Source organism: Dendrobates tinctorius, unplaced genomic scaffold (genome assembly GCF_039654945.1).
Source record: "Dendrobates tinctorius isolate UK_male_01 unplaced genomic scaffold, ASM3965494v1 ptg000039l, whole genome shotgun sequence".
In the NCBI taxonomy this organism is placed as follows: Eukaryota; Metazoa; Chordata; class Amphibia; order Anura; family Dendrobatidae; genus Dendrobates; species Dendrobates tinctorius.
The window spans coordinates 40,080,279-40,103,036 of NW_027361707.1; the positions used below are offsets into that span (position 1 = coordinate 40,080,279).

The 22,758-nt window shown below is 43.9% G+C and overlaps 1 pseudogene; it reads left to right on the forward strand.

Annotated features, from left to right (window-relative positions):
• Positions 1–22,758, forward strand: part of LOC141088539 (cytosol aminopeptidase-like) — a 43,681-nt pseudogene that overhangs the window by 15,965 nt on the left and 4,958 nt on the right.

Here is a 22,758-nt window from a genome sequence, read left to right on the forward strand (position 1 = left end):
TGGAGAGCACCGTGGCATGAATGCATTACATGCATCTGCTGGGTAGGAGATAGCGTTTCCATGCGCTCCACAACAGACCTGAAAAAGGTGTGGTTTGGCGAAGATCTTGCTTCTGAATGCATGGTTTGCAGAAGTGTCTTCACCTCCAGAATGCTGGAGTTGATCTGCTGAAAGCCTGAGGAGATTTGCTCTGACAAGACTTTTAGACAGTTCTGGAAAGATTCATTCAGATGCAAGAACTCTGGCGCATAAGTCTTTTCCTGACCCCTCTGCCGCTGCCGCCCAGTACCCGCAGGTGTACTAGAGGTGGCAGGGGCAGAAGGGTGGGGTAAAGGGAAAGCGATCTCCTCACCAGCAGCTTCATGTAATGTAGGCGGCCACGATGCTCCTGTGCTGGTGGATGGGACAGAGGGGTCGAATGTGTTGGAAGGCTGTGAAGGTGCAGATGTACCGGGGCGGTCGAAGTATCCCTCGGTGCCGGTCTCCTCAGGGATCGCCTCAGAAGGGTCCAACCGTGCAGGCTCCCGAGTGCTGCTCACCGTGCTGTGGAATAAAGAGAAAAAAAAACAATTAAAATAGTGACATGGTATGGCCCTGGCTGAAAAAAAATTGTTACATCTAAACATTTTTTTTTCACATGTGGTGTGTAATATTTACCTTCTGGTGACCATTGTATCCTGGAGGAACGACAGGGCTTGTGCGTACTTGTACTTGCTCCTGCGTCCTCCAGATCCACTCGGGGCCCGCATCTCTTTATTGAACTCCTTCTTGAAACGATCCCTCACAGACCGCCACCGCTTCACAATTCTTTCCCCTGAAACGAGAAAGGACAAAGTGGTTAGTATACAACATCAGTGTTTCCCAAACTCCAGTCCTCATGGTCCCCAGGGGTCATGTTTTCAGGATTTCCATAGTAAATAGAAATCCTGAACACATGATCCGTGGGGACCACGAGGACTGTTGTTTGGGAAACACTGGTTTACATCAAGCAACCGGTACTGTATATACTTACGCTCTTTAATCTGGGCCCGAGCATCGAGGTCCTCCCAGCGGTCCACAAGGAGCGAACAGATTTCCTCCCAGAGTCGTCGGGTAACGATCAGGTCAGCGTGGCGTCGGTCAGCCATATTCCAGAGCGGCTCCCTTTCTCTGACGAGATCGATGAGGTGGTCCACATCGATTCCTCCATCCTCACCGTCAGAGTCGGGACCACGCTGTGAAGGCTGTTAAAGAAAAAGACAAAAATAACATAATTGGCCTCCACAAAAGAAATGAAATAAAAAGTGCAAAAAAACAAAGCAAAAATATTTATACTTACACGATGGTGACCGCCGCGTTGCTGTCGCCGACGACCCTGGGAGGCACTCCGAGGACCTCTTGACCGAGCACCAGATTGGGAAGACTAGAGAAGAAAACAAAAAATGTTATTTCTTAGGATGTAGGCATTTGTTTGCTGTGTGTGGTCTGCAGAACATTGTTTTCTATGTGTTGTGTGTAGTGTGATGTTGTGTTTCTGCGTTTGATGCCAAAAACTTACCAATTGTGAGCCCACTCCAGGTGTCTGTCCACCCCTTCCTTCTTCTTCTGGGAGCTCCTCTTCAGCTTGTGATTCCTGTTTTGAAATAAAAGGCAATGAATACACATATATTCCAGAGATGATGGATTTTGGAAATAAAAACTTACCGTCAAACGCTGACGATGAGAGGGAGGGCTCCCAGAAGATGTGCTGTCTTCCTGCTGGCCAGACTCCATGGCTGTGGGTGGTGTTGCTGCTGCCAGTGCTGCTGCTGCATCTCTTGGGCGGCTGTTGAATAAAGAGAAACAAAGGGCCAATGAATATCTTGATATTCCATGGCCCTAGTTTGGAGGAATGGGGGATTTGATAATTACCGTCTCTCATCTGCTGCTGGACTCCCCTCCTCAGCATGTTCCATTTGCTGCTCCATTTGGCGTGGTGGTGGTGCTGATGGTGCTGCTGCAGTGGTCTCCTGCCTTCTCCTGCGCCTGGTTGCTGTCTTGGGTGGCATGTTGGGTGTGGCTGAGGGTCCCACTGTCTTGCTTTTATATATTTGTCTTGTGGGCAGAGCTACTGAGCATGCTCAGACCAAAAAAAACGGATCCGGCGCATTGCGGCGCTCATAGGCTTTCATTGTGTGAAAAAGCCGGACGCGCCGGATCCGGCGTGTCCGGCTTTTTCGCCGGAGACAAAAAACGTTACAGTAGCCGTTTTTCCAGACGCCGGATTGAGACACATTGCCAAATCCGGCGAAAACCGGATGAAACGCATGGCCATCCGGCGCGATCCGGCGCAAATGCAAGTCAATGGGGGGAAACCGGATCCGGCATTGCATTTCGCCGGATCCGGTTTTTGTCAAAATCGCCGGATCGCGCCTGACAGCGAAAACCTGATGTGTGAAAGAGGCCTTAGTGGTTTTTTTGTGCAGCGCATCGTGCCCAATACAAACGCATACAAAAAACGCATGATGTGTTTTTGCATGCGTTTGCGGTTTTTTGGCGCATTCGTTCTCTAGGGGTTAAAACCAGTGTCTACACATATTTACCCCAAAAATGCATGCGCACGAAAACACAGACGAACGCATGTCCATGCACACACCTGCATTCCCATAGACTGTAATGCGTTATTTTGTCACATTCTGTGCGCATGCGTGTTTTTACGCCTTTCGGCAGACCAAAAAATGCAACAGGTTGAGTCGGGCGCGCCTAGGCGCACACGGTGAAAAAACGCGTGTGCACGAAAATGCGTATGAACGCGTGCAAACGCAAGACCATGCGCGCGCCATGTTAAACATAGGTAGGCATGCCCATGGACACGCACGTTGTGCTGCGCAAAAAATGCTAATGTAAAACCAGCATAAAGTGGACTGACCCTGCCAATGTGTGAGAGGTCAGCAGTGAGTCCGTGTACGGGGGTCTATGACAGGTCAGACACCTGTTTAAAAGCATCAACCCTTTTGTTCTCCATGGAGATGAGCTGACGCTGGAGGAGTCCGACAGCGGCCCCCCCATAGAGAACACAGGAACACTCGGCCATGTAGTGAGGGGTCTGGTGCCTTAGCAGTCAGCCGGACATCTATTGCGTGTGGGGGCTTTACCTGCCCTGACTTCTGACTGTTTGTTGCTTTCCCACCCAGCGGGCTGTAGGCACATGCAGGATTTGGAGATTGCACATGTTGACGTTGACCCCTGCAGAGACGCTCAGGCCGCGGCAGAAGGGGCCGTTCTGGGGTTATATGAATATGATGAGCTTAAGGCCAAAAAGAAGAAAAAAGTCTCAACAATGCCGTATGGAAGGTAGAGTTTATTTTATTCCACTATATAGCGCCATTAATTCCGCAGCACTTTACAGACATTATCCCTGTCCCCAATGGGGATCACAATCTAGATTCCATATCAGTCTGTCTTTGGAGTGTGGGAGGAAACCCACAAAAACACTGGGAGAACATGCAAGCTCCTTACAGATGTTATTGGCGGGATTCAACCCAGGACCCCAGTGCTGCAAAGCAAGTGTTACACACTGAGCCACAGAAACCTTTCCTGCAAAGGCTCAGTAAGCTCTTCACATCTACAGTGCCTTGCAAAAGTATTCGGCCCCCTGGAACTTTTCAACCTTATCCCACATATCATGCTTCAAACATAAAGATATCAAATGTAAATTTTTGATGAAGAATCAACAACAAGTGGAACACAATTGTGAAGTTGAATGAAATTTATTGGTTATTTTGAATTTGTGGAAATTCAAAAACTGAAAAGTGGGGCGTGCAATATTATTCGGCCCCTTTACTTTCAGTGCAGCAAACTCACTCCAGAAGTTCATTGTGGATCTCTGAGTGATCCAATGTTGTCCTAAATGACTAATGATGATAAATATAATCCACCTGTGTGTAATCAAGTCTCCGTATAAATGCACCTGCTCTGTGATAGTCTCAGGGTTCTGTTTGAAGCACAGAGAGCATCATGAAGACCAAGGAACACAACAGGCAGGTCCGTGATACTGTTGTGGAGAAGTTTAAAGCCGGATTTGGATACAAAATGATTTTAAAAACTTTAAACATCCCAAGGAGCCCTGTGCAAGCGATCATATTGAAATGGAAGGAGTATCATACCACTGCAAATCTACCAAGACCCGACTGTCTCTCTAGACTTTCATCTCATACAAGGAGAAGACGGATCAGAGATGCAGCCAAGAGGCCCATGATCACTCTGGATGAACTGCAGAGATCTACAGCTGAGGTAGGACAGTCTGTCCATAGGACAACAATCAGTCGTACACTGCATAAATCTTGCCTTTATGGAAGAGTAGCAAGAAAGCCATTTATCAAAGATATCCATAAAGAGTGTCATTTAAAGTTTGCAACAAGCCACCTGGGAGACACACCAAACATGTGGAAGAAGGTGCTCTGGTCAGATGAAACCAAAATCGAACTTTTTTGCAACAATGGCAAACGATATGTTTGGCGTAAAGGCAACACAGCTCATCACCCTGAACACACCATCCCCACTGTCAAACATAGTGGTGGCAGCATCATGGTTTGGGCCTGCTTTTCTTCAGCAGGGACAGGGAGGATGGTTAAAATTGATGGGAAGATGGATGGAGCCAAACACAGGACCATTCTTGAAGAAAACCTGTTTGAGTCTGCAAAAGACCTTAGACTGGGATGGGAGATTTGTCTTCCAACAAGACAATGATCCCAAACATAAAGCAAAATCTACAATGGAATGGTTCACAAATAATCGTATCCAGGTGTTAGAATGGCCAAGTCACAGTCCAGACCTGAATCCAATCGAGAATCTGTGGAAAGAGCTGAAAACTGCTGTTCACAAACGATCTCCATCAAACCTCACTGAGCTCGAGCTGTTTGCCAAGGAAGAATGGGCAAGAATTTCAGTCTTTCGATGTACAAAACTGATAGAGACATACCCCAAGCGAGTTGCAGCTGTAATCGCAGCAAAAGGTGGCGCAACAAAATGTTACATTAAAGGGGCCGAATAATATTGCACGCCCCACTTTTCAGTTTTTGAATTTCCACAAAAATTTAAAATAGCCAATACATTTCATTCAACTTCACAATTGTGTCCCACTTGTTGTTGTTTCTTCACCAAAAATTTACATTTGGTATCTTTATGTTTGAAGTATGATATGTGGGAAAAGGCTGAAAAGTTCCAGGGGGCCGAATACTTTCGCAAGGCACTGTATGTTCTCTGGGCGCTCAACACTGCGAGTCAAGTGCAGGAACATCATAATTGTGCTGCAACGTCTGTGCCGCTATAGGAAAAGCACCGGATTAACTGTACCCCACATGGAATGACACTTTTATAGCATTTTGCATAATGTTTCACAAGACGTTTGCAGTAAACGTGTTCCAGAATTAGCTGCATTGTCGAAAATCTATATATATTTATCACAGTATTAAGAGGGAATCTATCAGCAGGCTTTGGTATGTAATCTGAGAGCAGCATACTATAGGGACTGATTCCGGCGATGTGTCACTTGATCAGCTGCTTGCTGTAGTTTCAATACAATCATTGTTTTATCAGCAAAGAGATGATCATTGGGGGACTGGATGTAGCGTGCCAGGCAGTCCAGCTAATCTGTGTAATCTCCACCACTGATTGGCAGCTTTTTGCCTATACACAGTAAGTTGCCAGTCAGGGATGTGGGTGGGATTATACACAGCTCAGGGTTCACAGCGCTATTACATCTGCAGCAGAGACCAGGGATTTTATGAGGTAGTATGCTTATCATATCTTATAAATAAGATATCTAGTACTTCACACGCCTCCTGATGAAGTACTGGATGAAACGTACGTTGGGGCGGTGGGAACGCTTTAACAAGTAGGACCTTTTATGTAAGTAATGCTTCCATGCTGTAAGCTATTTGGCTTGAACTGTTGGATGTTTTGCCCCTTGTACCGTTGTCTATGCTGCTTTATAAGATACAGTTAGGTCCATATATATTTGGACAGAGACAATATTTTTCTAATTTTGGTTCTAGACATTACCACAATGAATTTCAAACAAAACAATTCAGATGCAGTTGAAGTTCAGACTTTCAGCTTTCATTTGAGGGTATCCACATTAAAATTGGATGAAGGGTTTAGGAGTTTCAGCTCCTTAACATGTGCCACCCTGTTTTTAAAGGGACCAAAAGTAATTGGACAGAATAAATAATTGTAAATAAAATGTTCATTTCTAGTACTTGGTTGAAAACCCTTTTTTGGCAATGACTGCCTGAAGTCTTGAACTCATGGACATCACCAGACGCTGTGTTTCCTCCTTTTTGATGCTCTGCCAGGCCTTCACTGCGGTGGTTTTCAGTTGCTGTTTGTTTGTGGGCCTTTCTGTCTGAAGTTTAGTCTTTAACAAGTGAAATGCATGCGAAATTGGGTTGAGATCAGGTGACTAACTTGGCCATTCAAGAATATTCCACTTCTTTGCTTTAATAAACTCCTGGGTTGCTTTGGCTTTATGTTTTGGGTCATTGTCCATCTGTAGTATGAAACGACGAACAATCAGTTTGGCTGCATTTGGCTGGATCTGAGCACATAGTATGGCTCTGAATACCTCAGAATTCATTCGGCTGCTTCTGTCCTGTGTCACATCATCAATAAACACTAGTGACCCAGTGCCACTGGCAGCCATGCATGCCCAAGCCATCACACTGCCTCCGCCGTGTTTTACAGATGATGTGGCATGCTTTGGATCATGAGCTGTACCACGCCTTCGCCATACTTTTCTCTTTCCATCATTCTGGTAGAGGTTGATCTTGTTTTCATCTGTCCAAAGAATGTTCTTCCAGAACTGTGCTGGCTTTTTTAGATGTTTTTTAGCAAAGTCCAGTCTAGCCTTTTTATTCTTGATGCTTATGAGTGGCTTGCACCGTGCAGTGAACCCTCTGTATTTACTTTCATGCAGTCTTCTCTTTATGGTAGATTTGGATATTGATACGCCTACCTCCTGGAGAGTGTTGTTCACTTGGTTGGCGGTTGTGAAGGGGTTTCTCTTCACCATGGAGATTATTCTGCGATCATCCACCACTGTTGTCTTCCATGGCGCCCAGGTCTTTTTGCATTGATGAGTTCACCAGTGCTTTCTTTCTTTCTCAGGATGTACCAAACTGTAGATTTTGCCACTCCTAATGTTGTAGCAATTTCTCGGATGGGTTTTTTCTGTTTTTGCAGCTTAAGGATGGCTTGTTTCACCTGCATGGAGAGCTCCTTTGACCGCTGTTTCCTTCACAGCAAAACCTTCCAAATGCAAGCACCACACCTCAAATCAACTCCAGGCCTTTTATCTGCTTAATTGAGAATGACATAACGAAGGGATTACCCACACCTGTCCATGAAATAGCCTTGGAGTCAATTGTCCAATTTCTTTTGGTCCCTTTGAAAACAGGGTGGCACATGTTAAGGAGCTGAAACTCCTAAACCCTTCATCCAATTTTAATGTGGATACCCTCAAATGAAAGCTGAAAGTCTGAACTTCAACTGCATCTGAATTGTTTTGTTTAAAATTCATTGTGGTAATGTCTAGAACCAAAACTAGAAAAATGTTGTCTCTGTCCAAATATATATGGACCTAACTGTATGATAAGCGTACTACCTCATGTCACCGGTACTTTATAGCGTCCCCACTATTGACTGTCCAGTAGTTCCTTTGTTCTTCTTTTGTTGTGTCAATTTTAACATTAATAATAATAATAATAATAATTAAACATTTTAAGGCTGGGTGCCCACGTTGCATTTTTGTATGCGTTTCCGCAGCGTTTGTGCCGGCTCAGACGCTGCAGAAATGCTTACAAGATGCTTCTAATTCATTTGCATGCATTTTTGGCTTTTTGTGCCAATGCATGCGTTTTTAACCGCTCAGGAATCGCTTAGCAGCTAAAAACGCAGCATGCTCATTAATTCCCGCATTGCTCAGCGTTTTTAGCCATCCCCAATGATCCCAGAAATCGCGTGTCAAAAAACACGTCAAAAACGCGTCAAAAATCGCGGAAAAAGACGCGCGTTTTCTGGGAAAGGGGATCCTTTTCCTGAGCGTTTAAAAACGCTAGCGTGGGCACATAGCCTAAAAGTATATACTCCTTGGTTATTTTCCCGTATTTTTGTTTTTTGTGTGTGCGCAAATGTGATAACATTCAGCAAAATTGTCACATTATTGTACATATGGCACAAATATTGGGATAACAATATAATAAGTATACATTGGAAATCGTCCTAATGTAAAAATAAGGAAATATTGGTGGCAGATTAGTACTTCAGTTGTATAGTATTAGTGGTGATGTGGAGAATGCGGTTGCAATCTTACTCTTACACAGGTACATCTTTTGTTATTGTATCTTTTTTTTTTCTTCCCTTTTTTTGCGTATTTGCTGCATATTAGAAAATCTGTGGACGGCTTCCATAAAGTTGGAAAAAAAATCATCTTTGTATCTAGCCTGCAGTGTGTTTACCCAGAATGATTTGTTCTATTTAGTGAAGAACTAGATGCCTGGCAAAAAGGAGTTTCCTACGCGAAGGGGCAGAACTTGGCTCGTTACTTGATGGAATCTCCAGCGAATTATGTGACTCCGTCAAAGTTTGCTGAGATAATTCAACAGAAGACTGGAGCATTGGGGGACGGGGTTAAGGTGCTCACTAGGTAAGACTGCGGACATATCTGCTGTAAATATTGCAGAAAGGATGAGATGTGAGATGAAGTGTTTCGCAAGAAATGCTTCTTCCAGGGGATATTCTAAATGTATTAATACAACCACCCCATCATTCTCTGCAGTATACCTTTCTTGTATGTATTTCATGTTTTGAGTTTTTTCTTTTTTGGGCTTTTTTTGTGCAATTTAGAACTCTTGTAACTAGGACTGAATTTTGGTTATTTGAATACATACAATGTTGCATTTTTTTTAACCAGTAGACTATAGTTACAGCGACTGTATGCCATGCAGTGATATGCTTCCACTTTGGTTTCCTAGATCAAAGTCCTGGATAGAAGAGCAACAAATGGGAGCGTTTTTAAGTGTGGCCAAAGGATCTGATGAGCCGCCGGTGTTCCTGGAAATCCATTATACTGGCAGCCGTGATCCTAACGAGCCTCCTCTTGTGTTTGTGGGGAAAGGAGTTACTTTTGACAGGTCAGAGACACATCACGTACGGTATGACATTGGGTTGCACAACCTTTGAAAACACTTGCTGACTACTATTGGACAGTATGGAGGTTTTTTTACTTGTGTGTACCTAGATGATGGAAGCAATGTATTACTACTAGCACAGTCCCTGCCCCGGGCAGCAACTATCAGCTGGGCGCACATCCTCCTGATGAATATGTGCAGACTAAAACTACAGAGCATTTTGTGCCTTGTTGAAAGTACCACTGACCCCAAAATGTCTCTTTTTCTAAGTGGTGGGATTTCCTTGAAGCCATCATCTGGAATGGATGCAATGAGAGCGGATATGGGTGGTGCAGCGACGGTCTGTTCTGCCATCTTGACTGCTGCGACTCTCAAATTACCCATTAACCTCATTGGTAAGTAAGTGTGGTTATCCCCAAAAATTATCAGATGCACTTTTTAGTAAGAAAAACTTACTACTAAAAAGTGTGTGTCTTAAATTCCGGAGGAAGCTTCCTGTGATGGAGAACGCAAACTCTAGTGGTTCACGAGCGACCCCGTACAAAGAACTGGCTCTGTGAACGAAGAGAGCCAGCATCCCAGTGAGGGCCACCTGAAGTCTCTGAATGGCTCTCACTGGGGGTAAAATTAGTGTTTGGTGGCTGAAACCCTGCCAGCAGTTGTATTGGTTGGCTACACGTTTGCGGGGTTTCGGCAGTATAAAGTCCATTTTAAATGTGTGTATGTGTCCTCTAGGGTGATCTCACATTTAATTGGGATCCAAAGGAGCCTGCTCTCTTTGAGCGAAGCCAAATTATCCAGGTCACCCGAAAGAGTCAGACTGCCCATTACTAGACACCGCATCCTTTCCAATCACTGTGTGTCTATAAATGTGCAAATGTAGCGAGCAGTGTGCATCTATAAATGTGCAAATGTAGCAGAGCTGTGTGCATCTATAAATGTGGAAATGTAGCAGAGCTGTGTGCATCTATAAATGTGGAAATGTAGCCGAGCTGTGTGCATCTATAAATGTGCAAATGTAGCAGAGCTGTGTGCATCTATAAATGTGCCCATGTAGCAGAGCTGTGTGCAACTATAAATGTGGAAATGTAGCAGAGCTGTGTGCAACTATAAATGTGCAAATGTAGTGAGCTGTGTGCATCTATAAATGTGCAAATGTAGCAGAGCTGTGTGCAACTATAAATGTGGAAATGTAGCAGAGCTGTGTGCAACTATAAATGTGCAAATGTAGCAAGCTGTGTGCATCTATAAATGTGGAAATGTAGCAGAACTGTGTGCAACTATAAATGTGCAAATGTAGTGAGCTGTGTGCATCAATAAATGAGCAAATGTAGCAGAGCTGTGTGCAACTATAAATGTGGAAATGTAGCAGAGCTGTGTGCAACTATAAATGTGCAAATGTAGCGAGCAGTGTGCATCTATAAATGTGATACGGCACAGACTTGAAAATCCACCAATAATAGAAAACAGCAAAAGAGCAAAAAGGTTTACCCGTCCAGGCATCCAGACAAATGCAGTCAGGATGCAGTGGACCCATATAATTAAGATGGCCAAAATATCAGCTTAGGATTTAGTGTTGGGTACCCGTAAACGTGGAGATTTTTGACGCAGGTTACGGGCTTGCGTATTTTGGCCAAAATGTCAGCCAATGCTCCACATTTTTTAATGTGTTTTTTGCACTTTTTATTCAGGGTGCAGTTGGGCCCATTTGGTCTTGTAAACTGCGGTGTCTGTTCACATGGCATGCATTTTGATAGCGCTGGGCCAGCCCGCCTGAGCTCATAGAAGGGTGTCTCTACTAGGCTGGCCTGGATGCTATGCATGGCCATAGTGTGAACAGCGCCGCATACAAGTGTTTTGTTGTGCATTAACATACCAGGCAACCGCCCCCTCCATGTATTGGTAGGCTGCGAGCGGTTGTTTCATCGGTATTCTTGCACCTGTGTTGCCATCTTAACCCGTTCACGACCCCGAAAGTTGTTGTGCAATTTTTCCTGAGTACGCTGATACCCATATGTGGGGGGTAAACAACTGTTTGGGCACACGTCGGGGCTCGGAATGGAGAGAGCGCTGTTTGACATTTTGAACGCAAAATTGGCTGGAATAAATCGTGGCGCCATGTCGCGTTCGGAGACCCTGTGATGTGCCTAAACAGTGGAAACCCCTCAATTCTAACTCCAACTCTAACCCCAACACACCCCTAACCCTAATCCCAACCATAACCCTAACCACAACCCTAACGCCAACACACCCCTAACCCTAATCCCAACTCTAACCCTAACTACAAGCCTAACCCTAATCCCAGCCCTAACCCTAATTCCAACCCTAACCCTAATTTTAACCCTAATTCCAACCCTAACCCTAATTCTAGCCCTAACCATAACCCTAATTCCAACCCTAACCCTAATTCCAACCCTAACCCTAATTCTAACCCTAATTCTAGCCCTAACTATAACCCTAATTACAACCCTAACCCTAGTTCGAACCCTAAATGGAAAAAAAAAATATTTTTTTTATTTTATTATTTGCGCCTGGCTATGGGGGTGATAAAAGGGGGGTGTATTTACTTTTTTTTCATTTTGATCACTGTGAGAGTGTATCACAGTGATCAAAATGAAAAATGAACGGGCAGCCGGCAAATTCATGGGCGCCGCCATCTTGAACAATGGCAGGCGCACTGCGCATGCGCCCGCCATTTTCCAAGATGGCGGGCCGCTGGGAGCCATGGCGGGACACCGGGAGCACCATCGGAGGTCCCAGGGGGGATCGGAAGGTGGGAGGGAGCGATAGGAAGGGGAGGGGGAGCAGATGATGACGGCGGCGGCAACCGGTTGTTTCATCGGTATTCTTGCACCTGTGTTGCCATCTTAACCCCTTCACGACCCATGACGCCTACGTAGGCGTCATGAAAAGTCGTGCCCAAACGACCTATGACGCCTACGTAGGCGTCATGCTATAAATAGCCCCCCTGCGGGTCGGGTGACCGGGGTCACTGAAAGGTCACCCGACCCGCACACGGAGGACACTCTATGGTTAATCCCAGGGGGCGTGGCTTAACCCCCACGTGCCTACGATCGCTCTGATTGGCTGTTAAAAGTGAAACAGCCAATCAGCGATTTGTAATATTTCACCAATGAAATTTGGTGAAATATTACAATCCAGCCATGGCCGATGCTGCAATAGCATCGGACATGGCTGGACACCGACACCCGACCCCCCCCCCCACACCGACTGACCCCGGTCACCCGACCCGCAGGGGGGCTATTTATAGCATGACGCCTACGTAGGCGTCATAGGTCGTTTGGGCACGACTTTTCATGACGCCTACGTAGGCGTCATGGGTCGTGAAGGGGTTAAGATGGCAACACAGGTGCAAGAATACCGATGAAACAACCGGTTGCCGCCGCCGTCATCATCTGCTCCCCCTCCCCTTCCTATCGCTCCCTCCCACCTTCCGATCCCCCCTGGGACCTCCGATGGTGCTCCCGGTGTCCCGCCGTGGCTCCCAGCGGCCCGCCATCTTGGAAAATGGTGGGCGCATGCGCAGTGCGCCTGCCATTGTTCAAGATGGCGGCGCCCATGAATTTGCCGGCTGCCCGTTCATTTTTCATTTTGATCACTGTGATACACTCTCACAGTGATCAAAATGAAAAAAAAGTAAATACACCCCCCTTTTATCACCCCCATAGCCAGGCGCAAATAATAAAATAAAAAAAATATTTTTTTTTTCCATTTAGGGTTCGAACTAGGGTTAGGGTTGTAATTAGGGTTATAGTTAGGTCTAGAATTAGGGTTGGAATTAGGGTTAGGGTTGGAATTAGGGTTAGGGTTGGAATTAGGGTTATGGTTAGGGCTAGAATTAGGGTTAGGGTTGGAATTAGGGTTAAAATTAGGGTTGGAATTAGGGTTAGGGCTGGGATTAGGGTTAGGCTTGTAGTTAGGGTTAGAGTTGGGATTAGGGTTAGGGGTGTGTTGGCGTTAGGGTTGTGGTTAGGGTTATGGTTGGGATTAGGGTTAGGGGTGTGTTGGGGTTAGAGTTGGAGTTAGAATTGAGGGGTTTCCACTGTTTAGGCACATCACGGGGTCTCCGAACGCGACATGGCGCCACGATTTATTCCAGCCAATTTTGCGTTCAAAATGTCAAACAGCGCTCTCTCCATTCCGAGCCCCGACGTGTGCCCAAACAGTTGTTTACCCCCCACATATGGGTATCAGCGTACTCAGGAAAAATTGCACAACAACTTTGGGGGTCTAATTTCTCCTGTTACCCTTGGGAAAATAAGAAATTGGGGGCTAAAAAAATGGTTTTTATTTTCACGGCTCTGAGTTATAAACTTCGGTGAAGCATTTGGGGGTTCAAAGTGCTCACCACACATCTAGATAAGTTCCTTGGGTGGTCTAGTTTCCAAAATGGGGTCACTTGTGGGGGATTTCCACTGTTTAGGCACATCAGAGGCTCTGCAAACGTAACATGATGCCCGCAGACTATTCCATCAAGTCAGTATTTCAAAACGTCACTACTTCCCTTCCAAGCCCCGACATGTGCCCAAACAGTGGTCCCTCCCCACATATTGGGTACCAGCGTACTCAGGACAAACCGGACAACAACTTTTGGTGTCCAATTTCTCCTGTTACTATTGTGAAAATAAAAAATAGCGGGCTAAAAAATCAAATCAAAAAATCAAAAAATTTTTGAGGAAAAAAATATATTTTTATTTACACAGCTCTGCGTTATACACTTCTGTAAAGCACCTGGGGGGTTCAAAGTGCTCACTATGCATCTAGATAACTTCCTTAGGGGGTCTAGTTTCCAAAATGGGGTGATTTGTGGGGGAGCTCCAAAGTGTAGGCAGACAGGGCCTCTCCAAACACGACATGGTGTCCGCTAACGATTGGAGCTAATTTTCCATTCAAAAAGTCAAATGGCGCTCCTTCCCTTCGGAGCCCTGCCGTGCGCCCAAACAGTGGTTCCCCCCCCCCACATATGGGGTGCCAGCGTACTCAGGACAAACTGAACAGCAACTTTAGGGGTCCAATTTATCCTGTTACCCTTGTGAAAATAAAAAATATCGGGCTAAAAAAATCATTTTGAGGAAAAAAAAAAGATTTTTTATTTTCATGGCTCTGCGTTTATAAACTTCTGTGAAGCACTTGGGGGTTCAAAGTGCTCACTACACATCTAGATAAGCTCCTTGGGGGTCTAGTTTCCAAAAGGGGGCATAATAGATGGCCATCTTGACTGGGGGCATAATAGATGGCAAACAGAAAAATATGATATCTAACATAGTATTTGACCAAAAAAGAGCGCCAAATGTTTTACCAGTATCTAGTGCATCACATAGCGACTATATTAGGCACCATGGATAAGTATCCAATAGCATAGGTGGATAAGGTAACCGCACATGCGCAAATGACCATAAAAAATTTATATACGGCCATCAAAGATGGAAACACACCTAATAGTAAGCGTAAAAAATACCAATGTATTTATATGAAAATTTATAGATTGTTACAAAGCATAAAAAATGATTAAACACAAGGGTTATAAGGATATAGGGTAACCCAACGTATTCCAGTCCTATACAGGTTTATGACAACAATATATATACCCCATGCATTAGTTTAGTCAAAAATTATAGCCATAAAAATGTACATAGTCCTATTATAATCTAAATGGAATAAGTTAGCCCAAAAATAATGCTATTACAATGAAATATAAAGAATAATCTCTATCAGCCGCATTATTATGCATTGCCCCCATATATATAACTACATATGCTTGTAAATAGAGGTGTATACAGCCATATATCAATGATCACCACATAGAAGTCCACCCATAAAAAATGGAAAAAAAAATGGGCAACAAAGAGAACACATCTTCATCTTCTTGTATAGGAGAATGTTGATATAGTCATAGAAGAGACGATCATATTTATCCAAAGCCTCCAGAAGATATTTCGGACCCAGACAACCCAACCAAAAAGATGCCAAATCTAAAAGACTAAAATAAAACAAAGTTAAAAAAGACACAACAAATGTCACTCCAGAAGTGTAACAGTACCACAACGGGGGAATAGGTGGAGGAGAAGAGGGAAAGATAAATGGAAAACTCACAAAAATGGAACGAATGAAAGACATTCGTTAAGGCCATATGGATGGACTGTTTTCAATTTCCAAATCCATTTAGCTTCTAATTGACTCAATCTTTTAGAGAGACCCCCACCTCGAATATCAATTTTCAGGGCCTCAATGCCCCATACCATAAGTGAGGTGGAATCACAGCCATGGTGCTCCTTGAAATGTCTAGGTATAGTCCTCAGGGTGGAAGCATCCGTGTGGCCACGAGTCGCCTGAATCCCCAACACGTGCTCCCTGACTCGGACCTTGAATTGTCGCGTAGTAAGGCCTACATAAATAAGGCCACAGGGACACGTAGCATAGTATACGACATACCTAGTCGTACAGGTAATGCGTTGTCTAATACTGAAGACCTGATCTCCACTCGAATTGTTAAATTCAGTACACCGCATAATGTTGGGGCAGGCGACACAGTGGCCACACGGATAACAACCAACCCCGGGAATGTGACCATCCAGAAAGGTAGTTTTAGAGCCCACAGCGTAGTGGCTCATAACCAGATGATCCCTTAAGTTTCTAGACCGTCGGAACGCCATGGCTGGTCTCTCTGTTGTGATCCTGTTAATGACCGGGTCAATGCGGAGGATAGGCCATGCTTTATCAAGGGCAGAACGAACAGCCTCTGATCTAGAGCTAAAAGTAGTAATAAACCTAACAGTTTGGTTACCCCTAGATGTATTGGACATCCCTGATCTATATAATAAATCCTGCCTAGTAGCATGCTTAGCTCGATTGAAAGCAATTTTGATGGATCTCCGGCTATATCCACGTTCTAGAAATCGTTGACGAAGCTCATCCGCCCGATGAAAGAATGTCTCATCTGTAGAACAGATACGGCGCAGTCGTAAAAATTGACCGATGGGTACCGCCTTAATGACATGTCTTGGATGTGCGGATGAGGCGTGCAGCAAGGAATTTGTCGCGGTAATCTTTCTAAATATGTCTGTTTGCACCATCCTATAGGGGTCCCTCCTTACGGTAACGTCCAAAAAGTCCAATTCATTAGCATCAGATGTGAACGTAAGTATAATATTACGGTCATCGCTGTTCAATTTTGAGATAAGCTGCGCAAGGTCGACGGAGCTGCCTTGCCAGATGAAGAATATATCATCAATGTACCGCGTCCAAAGGGGGACACGGCACATTGACGCATCCTCATCTGACAAAAAGAGGTCCCTCTCCCACAGCCCCAGGAATAGGCCAGCATAGGTGGGCGCAAAGGCCGCACCCATGGCGGTCCCCTGGAGCTGGAGGTAGAAGGACCCCTTGAACACAAAAAAATTGTGCGTGAGGGTGAACTCTAATAGTTCCAGCAGAAGGTCCCTAAGCCTGGGAGCCAAAGGAGAAGTCTCCAAAAAGAATTTCACGGCTCTCAGGCCATCCGAATGTCTGATGTTAGTATATAGGGACTCCACATCTGCTGAAACTAGAAGAGTGTCACCCTCAAGGCAGAGTCTGTTGACCCTGCGCAGCAGATCCCCAGTGTCACGGAGGAAGGAAGGGAGGCTCATAACAAGAGGTTGCAGGTGGTAATCTATCCATTTGTTTATATTTTCCAGAAAGTTGCCACGTCCCGACACTATAGGTCGTCCGGGTGGCACCGAGGAGCTCTTATGTATCTTAGGGAGCAGATACAGAGTTGGGATCGTGGGTTCAGGAACCATTAATGCTGAAAATAATGGTTTGGTGATAACGCCATCCCGTAGAGATCTTTTCAGAATTGTTTCCAGCTGAGATAAGTATGAGAGGGGGTTATAGGTCAATTTTCTATAACAGGTCTACCTCCAGCTCCAGGGGACCGCCATGGGTGCGGCCTTTGCGCCCACCTATGCTGGCCTATTCCTGGAGCTGTGGGAGAGGGACCTCTTTTTGTCAGATGAGGATGCGTCAATGTGCCGTGTCCCCCTTTGGATGCGGTACATTGATGATATATTCTTCATCTGGCAAGGCAGCTCCGTCGACCTTGCGCAGCTTATCTCAAAATTGAACAACAATGACCGTAATATTATACTTACGTTCACATCTGATGCTAATGAATTGGACTTTTTTGGACGTTACCGTAAGGAGGGACCCCTATGGGATGGTGCAAACAGACATATTTAGAAAGATTACCGCGACAAATTCCTTGCTGCACGCCTCATCCGCACATCCGAGACATGTCATTAAGGCGGTACCCATCGGTCAATTTTTACGACTGCGCCGTATCTGTTCTACAGATGAGACATTCTTTCATCGGGCGGATGAGCCTCGTCAACGATTTCTAGAACGTGGATATAGCCGGAGATCCATCAAAATTGCTTTCAATCGAGCTAAGCATGCTACTAGGCAGGATTTATTATATAGATCAGGGATGTCCAATACATCTAGGGGTAACCAAACTGTTAGGTTTATTACTACTTTTAGCTCTAGATCAGAGGCTGTTCGTTCTGCCCTTGATAAAGCATGGCCTATCCTCCGCATTGACCCGGTCATTAACAGGATCACAACAGAGAGACCAGCCATGGCGTTCCGACGGTCTAGAAACTTAAGGGATCATCTGGTTATGAGCCACTACGCTGTGGGCTCTAAAACTACCTTTCTGGATGGTCACATTCCCGGGGTTGGTTGTTATCCGTGTGGCCACTGTGTCGCCTGCCCCAACATTATGCGGTGTACTGAATTTAACAATTCGAGTGGAGATCAGGTCTTCAGTATTAGACAACGCATTACCTGTACGACTAGGTATGTCATATACTATGCTACGTGTCCCTGTGGCCTTATTTATGTAGGCCTTACTACGCGACAATTCAAGGTCCGAGTCAGGGAGCACGTGTTGGGGATTCAGGCGGCTCGTGGCCACACGGATGCTTCCACCCTGAGGACTATACCTAGACATTTCAAGGAGCACCATGGCTGTGATTCCACCTCACTTATGGTATGGGGCATTGAGGCCCTGAAAATTGATATTCGAGGTGGGGGTCTCTCTAAAAGATTGAGTCAATTAGAAGCTAAATGGATTTGGAAATTGAAAACAGTCCATCCATATGGCCTTAACGAATGTCTTTCATTCGTTCCATTTTTGTGAGTTTTCCTTTTATCTTTCCCTCTTCTCCTCCACCTATTCCCCCGTTGTGGTACTGTTACACTTCTGGAGTGACATTTGTTGTGTCTTTTTTAACTTTTTTAACTTTGTTTTATTTTAGTCTTTTAGATTTGGCATCTTTTTGGTTGGGTTGTCTGGGTCCGAAATATCTTCTGGAGGCTTTGGATAAATATGATCGTCTCTTCTATGAATATATCAACATTCTCCTATACAAGAAGATGAAGATGTGTTCTCTTTGTTGCCCATTTTTTTTCCATTTTTTATGGGTGGACTTCTATGTGGTGATCATTGATATATGGCTGTATACACCTCTATTTACAAGCATATGTAGTTATATATATGGGGGCAATGCATAATAATGCGGCTGATAGAGATTATTCTTTATATTTCATTGTAATGGCATTATTTTTGGGCTAACTTATTCCATTTAGATTATAATAGGACTATGTACATTTTTATGGCTATAATTTTTGACTAAACTAATGCATGGGGTATATATATTGTTGTCATAAACCTGTATAGGACTGGAATACGTTGGTTTACCCTATATCCTTATAACCCTCGTGTTTAATCATTTTTGATGCTTTGTAACAATCTATAAATTTTCATATAAATACATTGGTATTTTTTACGCTTACTATTAGGTGTGTTTCCATCTTTGATGGCCGTATATAAATTTTTTATGGTCATTTGCGCATGTGCGGTTACCTTATCCACCTATGCTATTGGATACTTATCCATGGTGCCTAATATAGTCGCTATGTGATGCACTAGATACTGGTAAAACATTTGGCGCTCTTTTTTGGTCAAATACTATGTTAGATATCATATTTTTCTGTTTGCCATCTATTATGCCCCCAGTCAAGATGGCCGCGACCATTTTGTGGCCGTCTGCGCATGCGCGGGTGACGCGCGCCTAACTCCACCCCCATCCGCCCGTGGTCTGGCGTCTGACGTCACGGGGCCCCGCGTATTGTCAGCGCCAGCCCGGACGTGTTGGTGGGTGGGTGGTTGGTCGCTCCCCTGATTGGCGCTCAGGTTTATTTGGACCCCTATTTATAGTACACCCGGTGGCCTTTTATGACACACCCCCTGAGGAAGGAAGCGGTGTAGCTTCCGAAACGTACGTTGGGCTGTTTTCCTTGCGCCGGTGGTCCAGTGCCCCCTTAGGTATGAGTATTATGTTTGTATTTTGATCTCTCATAACCCCCTTCTTTGGGGTTGCCTGACGGTCTAGGGATTTTACCCTTTATTTCACTATGACTAGTCGGCTTGTATATACCACTAATGGAGATACATTATACCATATTGATATACCTTAGGGAATCTCTGTACCTCTGTGCGTTCTGCTTGTGTCACTTCTGTCATGCCAATTTTTATCTGTGTCCTTAATAAAGATTCATGTTATTTCTACCTATTTTGGATGTTTATGCACTGTTTTTTCGGTTGCTTCTTTATAAGAGGTACAGGGAGTGGACTGCTGAGGACTGGGGTAAAGTCATTTTCTCTGATGAATCCCCTTTTCGATTGTTTGGGACGTCTGGAAAACGGCTTATTCGGAGAAGACCAGGTGAGCGCTACCACCAGTCTTGTCTCATGCCAACTGTCAAGCATCCTGAAACCATTCATGTGTGGGGTTGCTTCTCAGCCAAGGGAATGGGCTCTCTCTCAGTCTTGCCTAAAAACACAGCCATGAATAAAGAATGGTACCAGAATGTCCTCCAAGAGCAACTTCTCCCAACCGTCCAAGAGCAGTTTGGCGATCAACAATGCCTTTTTCAACATGGAGTACCTTGCCATAAAGCAAAGGTGATAACTAAATGACTCAGAGAACAAAACATAGAGATTTTGGGACCATGGCCTGGAAACTCCCCAGATCTTAATCCCATTGAGAACTTGTGGTCAATCATCAAGAGACGGGTGGACAAACAAAAACCTTCAAATTCAGACAAAATAAAAGCATTGATTTTGCAAGAATGGACTGCTATCAGTCAGGATTTGATCCAGAAGTTGATTGAGAGCATGCCAGGGAGAATTGCTGAGGTCCTGAAGAAGAAGGGTCAACACTGCAAATATTGACTTGCTGCATTAACTCATTCTAACTGTCAATATAACCTTTTGCTACTCATAATATGACTGCAATTATATTTCTGTATGTGATAAAAACATCTGACAAACACACATAAAAACCAGAGGGCAGCAGATCATGTGAAAATATAATATTTGTGTCATTCTCAAAACTTTTGGCCATGACTGTAGATAAGTTCCTTGGAGGGTCTAGTTTCCAAAATGGGGTCACTTGTGGGGGAGCTCCAGTGTTTAGGCACACAGGGACACTCCAAACGCGACATGGCAACCGCTAAATATTACAGTATATTTTCCATTCAAAAAGTCAAATGGCGCTCCTTCCCTTCTGAGCCCTGCCATGCGCCCAAACAGTGGTTTATGACCACATATGAGGTATCGGTGTACTCAGGAGAAATTGCCCAACAAATTTTAGGATCCATTTTATCCTGTTGCCCTTGTGAAAATGAAAAAATTGATGCTAAAAGAAAATTTTTGTTGGAAAAATTAAAATGTTCATTTTTTCCTTCCACATTGCTTTAGTTGCTGTGAAGCACCTGAAGGGTTAATAATCTTCTTGAATGTAGTTTTGAGTAGCTTGAGGGGTGCAGTTTTTAGAATGGTGTCACTTTTGGGTATTTTCTGCCATATAAACCCCTCAAAGTGACTTCAAATGTGAGGTGGTCCCTAAAAAAAATGGTTTTGTAAATTTTGTTGTAAAAATGAGAAATCGCTGGTCAACTTTTAACCCTTATAACTTCCCAACAAAAAAAAAATTTGTTTCCGAAATTGTGCTGATGTAAAGTAGACATGTGGGAAATGTTATTTATTAACTATTTTGTGTCACATAACTCTCTGGTTTAACAGAATAAAAATTCAAAATGTGAAAATTGCAAAATTTTCAAAGTTTTCGCCAAATTTCCGTTTTTTTCACAAATAAATGCAAACATTATCGACCTAAGTTTACCACTAACATGAAGCCCAATATGTCACGAAAAAACATTCTCAGAATCGCTAGGATCCGTTGAAGCGTTCCTGAGTTATTACCTCATAAAGGGACACTGGTCAATATTGTCAAAAATGGCCAGGTCGCTAAGGTCAAAATAGGCTGGGTCATGAAGGGGTTAATTGTATGGGTCCACTGCATCCTGATGGTGCATTTGTCTGGAGGCCTGTACGGGTAAACCTTTTTGCTCTTTTGCTGTTTTCCATCTATAAATGTGGAAATGTAGCAGAGCTGTGTGCATCTATAAATGAGCAAATGTTTCAGAGCTGTGTCTATACGTAGCAGATCTGTGTGTGTATAATACACATTAACAATTGATCTATTACATTCCTATTCTACCCTAGTGCATTAAAATTAGTGATCATGACCTCTCCATTTTACCCGGGAAGTTTTAGTTAGTAGGAAAAATGTTTTTCCTATTTTGTGCTCTCTAAACCTAGAGTGTAGTGCAAAATAATACAGTATTTATCTTTCAATTTTAGTTATATAAAGGCTATATGAAAATGACAGTTTTATTCACTTTTACTTTTATGCCACCAATTGAACCACATACCGTGGTATGAGCTGTGTACACAAATTTGTGGAATATTTGAAAATTAATTTTGTTTTAAATGTAGTGGAACAATTTTTAAAAATCTGGCTGTAAATGTTTTCCCCTCCCAATTTAAGTACGGTAACTTCCGACACATCAACTGTTTTGATTAATGGTGTCGGAGTGCTGAAACCTTCGCAGACCACTTATATACTTTTGTGAGCATATACAATGCTAACCCTGCCCCTCCAAAAATGAGCTAAAAGGGCACAATTCTGATTATAGTGCCCCTGACCTTTTTGTTTTATGGATCAGTGGGGGGGTGCTAAACTCGCATACCCTCACTGATCAAAACTTAAAGCGTTTAAGTGTGACATATAAAAAGTTCTCTAAAATTGCTTTTTGTCTTCCATGGAGGGGGGGAGAATTGCCCAGAATTGTGGCACTTTTTTTTGTGAAGTTTCTCTAAAAGAAAAAAAAAACTGAAGAGGGAGATTGGAGTAGATAGCTGACCTGCATTTTTTTCTTTTTAAATCCATTGATGAATCGGACAAAAACTCCACGAAACCACCCAAACTCTGGCAACAATGGCGGGGACAGCAAAAACAGAAAAATAGACACGTAAACACACAAAAATAAACTTTAAAACAGGCAAAATGCGATAATGGATTACTTTCTTGTCCCATCCCATGGACCACTTTTTAGGACATTTTTTTTATATTTGATTATTCTGCAGTAAATTACTTAAAAAAATCAATTTGGTACAAAGTAAAACACCCGTCACGCAGCG